This window comes from Sturnus vulgaris, unplaced genomic scaffold, assembly GCF_052056855.1.
Source record: "Sturnus vulgaris isolate bStuVul1 unplaced genomic scaffold, bStuVul1.hap1 Scaffold_504, whole genome shotgun sequence".
In the NCBI taxonomy this organism is placed as follows: domain Eukaryota; kingdom Metazoa; phylum Chordata; class Aves; order Passeriformes; family Sturnidae; genus Sturnus; species Sturnus vulgaris.
The window spans coordinates 68,084-76,266 of NW_028276501.1; the positions used below are offsets into that span (position 1 = coordinate 68,084).

Genomic DNA, 8,183 nt, shown 5'->3' on the forward strand with positions numbered 1-8,183 from the left:
GGGATATTGCAGAGTATTCCGGGGGGATTTTCTGGGGGATTCCGGGGGGATTTTCCCGGCGAATTCCGGGGGGATTTTCTCGGGGATTCCTAGGGGATTTTCCAGGGGATTCCGGGGTGATTATCCCGGGGATTTTCCTGGGGGATTTTCCCGGGGATTCCGGGGGATTTTCTCGGGGATTCCGGGTTGATTTTCCCGGGGAATTCCGAGGGATTTTCTCGGGGATTCCGGGGGAATCTTCCAGGGGATTCGGGGCGGATTTTCTCGGGGATTCCGGGGAGATTATCCCGGGGATTTCGGGGAGATTTTCTGGGGGATTCCTGGGGGATTTTCTCGGGGATAGCGGACGGATTATCACGGGGATTCCGGGATGAGTTTCTCGGGGAATTCAGGGGCATTTTCCAGGGGATTCCGGGGGGATTTTCCCGGGGAATTCCGGGGGATTTTCTCGGGGATTCCGGGGGGTTTTTCCCGGGGATTCCCGGGGATTTTCTCTCGGATTTTTTCCCCAATTTTTCAAGCATTTTTTCCCGCAATTTTCCTGGATTTTTCCCAAATTTTCCCCATTTCTCACTGATTATTTTCCCCATTTCTCAATGATTTTTGCCCCAATTTATCAAAGATTTTTTTTCCCCATTTCTCACTGATGTTTTTCCCCATTTTCCCCCCATTTCTCACTGATTTTTATCCCCCATTTTTCAATGATTTTTCCCCATTTCTCTCTGATTTTTTGCCCCATTTCACCATGATGTTTTCCCCCATTTCTCACTGATTTTTCCGTTGATTTTTCATGGATTTTTCCACCCATTTTTCGTGGATTTTTTCCCCATTTTTCCCCATTTCTCACTGATTTTTTTCCGCCATTTTTCATTGATTTTTTCCGCCATTTTTCATGGATGTTTCCCCCAATTTTCATGGATATTTCCTGATTTTCCCCCCCATTTCTCACTGATATTTGCCCCCATTTCTCTCTGAATTATTCCCCCCATTTTTCATGCATTTTCCCGCCCATTAATCACTGATTTTTTCCCCATTTCTCACCGACTTTTCCCCCCATTTCTCACCGACTTTTCCCCCCATTTCTCACTGATTTTTATCCCCCACTTCTGACTGATTTTTCCCAATTTTTCGTTGATCTTTTTCCCCATTCCTCACCGATTTTTCCCCCATTTCTCTCTGATTTTTCCATCATTTTTCATGGTTTTTCCCCCCCATTTCTCACTGATTTTACCCCCTTTCTCACTGATTTTATTAATGTTTGTATTTCTATTTCTATTTCTATTTCTATTTATTATTATTGTTTTGCATGTTTATGTTTATGTTTATGTTTATGTTTATGTTTATATCTATGCAGGTTAACGTTTGTGCATGTTTATGTCTATGTTTATATTTATGCATATTTATTTTTATGCCGGCGAACGCGGGCAGGCGTTTTATGTAAACGCCTATCCGCCGGGGTCCTAGAGAGGCCGCCATCTTGAGCGTGTCGGGACTCTCAAAATGGCGCCTCGGGCGGCACCCCGGCTGACCTGCCAAAAATGGCGGCAGAAAGGGCGGGAAAAAATCAGGACCCCGGTGTGTAGGCATAAGATGCCTGATTACATCGCCGACGCCGATCCGCTCGCCGACAATTTTCCCGGATGTTTCAGAGCGTGCCGACAACGGCCGCGCGGTCCGCGGTTCCGCGGGCGTGAGGGCGCCGGCGGGCGCGGGCAGGCGTTTTATGTAAACGCCTATCCGCCGGGGTCCTAGAGAGGCCGCCATCTTGAGTGTGTCCGCACTCTCAAAATGGCGGCTCGGGCGGCACCCCGGCTGACCTGCCAAAAATGGCGGCAGAAAGGGCGGGAAAAAATCAGGACCCCGGTGTGTAGGCATAAGATGCCTGATTAAATCGCCGACGCCGATCCGCTCGCCGACAATTTTCCCGGACGTGTCAGAGCGTGCCGACAACGGCCGCGCGGTCCTCGGTGCCGCGGGCGTGAGGGCGCCGGCGAGCGCGGACAGGCGTTTTATGTAAACGCCTATCCGCCGGGGTCCTAGAGAGGCCGCCATCTTGAGCGCTGCCGCACGGCTGGGTCCCGGCCCGCGGGCCCTTCCGCCATCCTGAGAGGGGCACGGTGCAGTACCCGCCTGTGTCCACACGGCGGCAGCACTGCCGCCCAACTCAGCCCGGCACTGCCGCCCTGTCAGGGACAGACAGAGAAGGGAGAGAGTTCCAAGCACCAGAGTCCCCACCCGTCATAAAATCCTCTCAATGAACGCCCCAAAAAAAACCCCGACCCAAACTAAAAATGCCCTGCCTCTGACCAAATGAAAAAAAAAACCTTTTATATATATAAATCATCTATTTTTTAATATTTAATTTCTAGTCATAATCTAGACATATTTCATATATTCAATTTAATTGCTATTCTATTTATCATATATACAATATTATTTTATTATTCATTATATACATAGATTTATATTACTAATGTTATTTCTATTTTATCTATATCCATCTATATTTGGAGGTTCATAGTTTTTTAATATTATTTCTTTAAAAGCTCTGCCTCTAACCAAATAGAAACAAAAAACTCGATTATTTTAAATTATATTTGAATATATTTTTCTATTTAGTTTTCATATTTATATCTGTAGATTTATATGTCTATATTGTGTATTCGATATTTATATACTATTTAATGTAGTTTTTACTAGTATATTAATATACTCGATGCTATTTACATTCTATTATAACATACTATTTAATATAACATATTAAAATCGATAAATTATTTATATTACATACTACATACATGTATTTTATATTTATATTTATTTCTATATATTTATACTTACATATATATATGCATATATAGTTATAATCATTTTATGTCAGTATCTATTTTTGCATATTTGTATATTTTTGCCTATATTATTTTCAAAAAAACCCTCCTCTAACCAAATAAAAACCAATAAAACATTCCTTTTAAAGTCTGAATATTTATATATTTCTATTTTCATAACATAATATAATGTAATATATTTATATATTGGTTTCTTATATTTGCTTCTATATTTTTATTCTTTATCTTTTCTATTTACAGTATCTATAAAAAAAACCCTACCTCTATCCAAACACAAGCCAATAAAACATTCCTTTTAGACTATATTTAGCTATTTTTTAAGGTTCTGTTTTTCATGCATTCTACACCCACCCCTCCCTCTCAATGTTCTGGCACCCACCATGACCCCCCCCCCATGCCCGACTCACCTGCTCCTCCAGCGCAGCCCGTCTCCCTCTCCCAGGGACCTTGGGGTGCCCCAAACCACGTCGGAGCCCCCCTCAGCCTTTTTTCCTCACCCCAAAGAAGGCACAGAACGACTCCTTTAATGAAGTTGTTTTAACAATTGTAAGGCTAGAGCTTTTGGTATCCACTGCTTGCCATCCCTTGTAAACCAATTTTTTTCTTCTTTCTTCTGCAGCTTAATAAACCTCTTTTTTTCCCCATAGTTTTCCAAATGCATGTATTACCGCATATGCATACTTAGAATCAGTAAATATATGTAATGTCTTGTCCTGCTATAATTCACAGGCTCTCAAAAGCGTGTGCAGCTCTGCTGTCTGAGCTGACCAGGTGGCTGGTAACCTCCCCCCTTCCTTTAATTGCTTTCCATTCACGATAGAGTATCCTGTAAATCATGAAGAATGGGGGGAAAAATCAGTGAGAAATGGGGAAAAAAATCCCTGAAGAATGGGGGGAAAAATCAGTGAGAAATGGGGAAAAGTGGGGAAAAAATCCGTTAGAAATGGGTGGGGAAATTCCATGAAAAATGGCGAAAGAAATCAGTGAGAAATGGGGAAAAATGGGTAAAAAATCAGTGCGAAATGGGGGGGGGGGGGGGGGGGGGGGAAATCAATGAGAAATCGGGGAAAAAACATAAGTAAGAAACGGGGGGGAAAAGTCCATGAAAAATGGGGAAAAATCAGTGGGAAATGGGGATAAATCTGGAAAAAATCCATGAAAAATGGGGGAAAATATCAGTGAGAAATGGGGGAAAATGGGGAAAAAGTCAGTGAGAAATGGGGAAAAATCAGTGAAAAACGGGGGGAAAACTCCATGAAGAATTGGGGAAAAAAATCAGTGAGAAATGGGGAAAAAAATCCCTGAAAAATGGGGGAAAATATCAGTGAGAAATGGGAAAAAATGGGGAAAAAAATCATTGATAAATCGGGGGAAAAATCAGTGTGAAAGGCGGGGAAAAATCGGGATCGGGGACGTGGACCGGGACTGGGATCGGGGACCGGGACGGGGAAATGGGACAGGGACCGGGATCGCGGACGGGGACCTGGGACAGGGACCGGAACCGGGATCGGGGACGGGGACTGGAGACAGGGACCGGGACCGGGATTGGGGACTGGGACCAGGACCGTGATCGGGTTCCGGGACGGGGAACTGGGACTGGGACCAGGATCGGGGACCGGAACCGGGGACTGGGACCGGGACCAGGACTGGGGACGGGGACTGGGGACAGTGACCGGGACTGCAATCGGCACCGCCCCCCGAACCGCTCCCGGAACCGCTCCCCGGGCTACCCCGGCACGGCGACCGGGAACGCCCCCGGCACCGCCCCGGCACCGCCCCCGGTGCCGCCCCCGGCACTGCCCCGGCACCGCCCCGGGTAGCGCCCCCGGCACCGCCCCCGGGGCGGGCCGCCGAACGCACGCGATGACGCGCGGGGGGCGGGACGGCGCGGGGCGGTGACGCGCTTCATGCCAGGAGCAGGGCCCGGGTGCGACGAAGACGGGAGCGGGCCGACCCGATACCGCGCGGGGCCGCGGGCCCGGCGGAGCCCGGCCCGCTGGGTAGGGGCCGCCAATGGCACCGGGGCTTCTGCTTCGGCTTCTGTCCGTGTCGGCGGGGAGGCCCCAGCCAGCGGTGCCCCTCTCCCTCGGCGACACGGGCGTGGAACTCGGCATCGGGCGCTGCATCGCCGCGGACAGCAGGGGGCGCACGGGTACCGATACTGCCATGGGGCCCGGCGCTGCTCTCCTGCTCCGCCGCCAGGCGGCGCTGCGCTGCCGTCCTGCCGCGCCTCCGGGCACGCTCGGTTTCCTCGGGACCCCGGGCCCCGCCTGTCCCGCCGCTGCGGAGGCGGGGGATGCTTTATGGGACTGCCCGAGCTGGCAGTGCCGGGTCTGGGGCGTTGGGGCGCGCCTTGGGGGGCTGCGGGTGCGCTCGTTTCCTCTTCTGCATGGCCTTCTGTGTGAGCATCTCTCGTTGCGACTGCTCTTGGAGAGTCAAACCCCTCCTCCTAAGTGGTCTCAGGAGCCTGGCAGGGTGAGTTTTGTTTCACAGGGGAAAGGGCCACTGGTCGTGTCCAGAGACCTGTGCACCCAGCCAGGTTTCTGCCTGATAAAATTCCAAATGGATGAGGATTTCTCCCAGCCCCAAGCTGCCCCCACCTGTAACCCTGGCTGCCTTTGGGGTGCCCAAAGCCTCCTCTGTGCAGATCTCAGGAACCTGGGAGGGGTGAACAATGTTGCACAGGGAAAAACCCCACAGATTTTATCTCCGGGCCCGGGGCCAGGAGCAGGCATTTGCGTGCTATAATTCCAGAAGGAGCACGGTGTCTCCCAGACCCAAGCCGCATCCAGCTGTGACCCAGCTGCTCTTGGAGTGCCAAAAGCCTCCTCGTAGCTGATCTCAGGAACCCTGGAAGGGTGAGTTTGGTTTCACAGGGAAAAGGCCTCAGTTTGTGTCCAGAGATCAAATAAGGGACTCTGCTTTTCCTCTAGTTCTCCTTCCTGTTTTCACCTGGGCTACAAGGATGGGCATGGCCTGTATTTCTCATATCAAAGTGATGTTACTAAATTTGTCCAGAAGTTCTGATTGTTATTTTTATTAGTAGTAGTAATTTTCTGATAGAAAACACTCTCATTTTGCCTTTCCCACGTTGTTTCCAGGTGCTGCCCAGGATGGACATCCGTGGTCTCAGACAGTGATTCCCGAGGAGCAAGGAAAGCCTTTTCCTCACCTGCACAGTTCAGGTGGATGGGACAGAATTGGTGTGGCCTGACAAGGCAGGAAAAGCTGTCTGTGTTCTGGAGTGCCTTGAAAGCTTTCTCCGTCAGGTTTGGAAGGGGTTTCTCTCTGGGATTTCTTGTGATGCAGCACCACGGGTATCCCTTTGTGCCAAGTCCAGTGCTAAAGGATTGAAGAACTGACAAGTGGGGTCTGGGATGAAAATGCCGCTAATAAAATTAAGCAAAGAATACAATAAGAGAAATGAGCATCCTTTTAATAGTTAGGAATAAAAATGCTGGAAAAGGGCACTCTGAATTGGTGTCACTTGTCATGGATAAAACCCCAGAGTGAGGAATCAGAGCAGAAGTTGAGAGCTGGAATCCTTCTGCAGTCGACTTAATTTTCTTTTCCTCCTCTCTTTCAGGACAGGAAGAATCACGACTCTCCTGGCATCTTTGCCAAGAGCTGTGGTGTTTGATCAGCCAAAGCCCAGAGGCTTCAGCACCAGAGGTCTGAGCCTGGAGGGCTCCTGGTGCTGCCCGTGCTGTGGGCTATGTCAGAGGATGCAGGGTTCCTCTTTGCCTCCCTGCTGGGATTAACTGCCATGGGAATGTGGGATCTGGGTGAAACTCCAGCTCTCCTGGTGTTCAGGGGAGCAAGGTCTGAGGGACTCCTCTCTGGGGATGTGCGGTGAAGGACTGAATAGTGTGGAAGGAGAGTATTTATAAACTGTATCACTGTTTCTCCCAAAATTGGGGTGGAGCGGTGATGGGGGCAGTTGGGTTTGGTCTGGGCCGGTTATTCTTTGTGCAATTTTTAAATTCTCTTGTATGATTTACTGTCCGGTATCTTTCTAACAAAAGCTGACATAAATTTAGATTAAGGATTAGAACTTGGGTCCATTCATTGCAAACATTTGACAAGGCTGGAGGACTGGGGTGGTGACTGCTCTCAGGAAAGGTTACTTATTAATACTGTGTCAGATTTCCCGCAGTGACTGTCAGGCCTGCATGGCTGTGAGTTCGTGCTCTTCTCACTGGGGAAATAAGTTCAGCAAAATTAGAAATGTTAGAAAAATCCAGCCAAAAATTCCACCTCTGTACCCCCTAAGTTTTCCCAGTTTTTCCCAGCTAGGAGCTGCACAGAAGTCAGGCAGGGGAAGTGACAACAGGGAACAGCTGAAAAATTCAAAGGCACAAAGAGGAAAGGGGAAAGGTTTCAGAAAACAATTCTATGGTCTAAGAATAATTTCTGATTCCCTACTGAGAAGAACACGAACTCACAGCCATTCAGGCCTGACAGTCCCCTGCAGTGAGAGCTCAGCACACATCCACAGAGGCAAGTCCAGCATCTTAAATGAAAAAATAAAAATAAAAACCAGAAGAAAAAGGTGATTTCTTTTGCTTCAGAGTTATTTCAAGTTCTTAAAGCCCAAGCAACATTTGCTCTTGATTTTGGTTGGGTGAATCATGAGCAGTGGGCACGGGTCATGCCATTCATTGAGCAGAAAACCCGGGGTCATTTAGAGGGGACACAAGAACTGTTTGTGTAGCGACCTCGGGCTGCAGAGGGGCAGGAGAAAGGCCAAGGGAGCTCCCCGGGGCCACCAGGGCCTGTGGGGAACAGAATGGACGCTTGGATGACCAGTGGAGGTGAGGAGTGGATCTGAGTTCATCTACAGGGAAATAAGGAGGGGATACTCTGGAGTGAAAAGCTGAGGTGATGAGTTCACCCACCTGGGCACGAGTTGTGTTTGCACAAAGTGGGAACAGAGGTGAAGGTCAATCCAAAGTCGATCCTGCTTGACCTCTGAATTCCAGGATAAGTTTTACAAGCTGCCAAATGAGGGAGTAAAAATACACAAAAATGAAACTGAGAGCATTCATGAGGTTCCTGGGAGTCCATTACACTGTTGTCATAGAATTCTTAATGAGTTTTGAGCTTTTAATGACAACAATTCAGTACTTTCTTTGGATTATTCACTGTGTAGGATTTGGGGTTTATCTGGATTTTAAAGGCGTCGTGGTGGCCCTGACACTGCTCAGGAGCTGGTAGGAAAAGCAGGGTCAGAGCTCCTGGCAGGCACAGGGTGTTTTTCCCAGAGTGGACTGTGGAGGAATTGTTTGGGCCTTGGATTGTCCCTCTGGGTGATGCCAGTTGCTGTGATTTGTG

General features: G+C 48.7%; 1 long non-coding RNA gene across 1 annotated transcript; it reads left to right on the forward strand.

Moving 5' to 3' along the window:
- Window positions 1-4,749: 4,749 nt before the first annotated feature.
- Window positions 4,750-7,405, forward strand: LOC148217666 (uncharacterized). Its single transcript, XR_015800885.1, has 2 exons — window positions 4,750-6,118; window positions 6,436-7,405. It is a non-coding gene; the product is annotated as an uncharacterized LOC148217666 (long non-coding RNA).
- The last annotated feature ends 778 nt before the right edge of the window (window positions 7,406-8,183 follow it).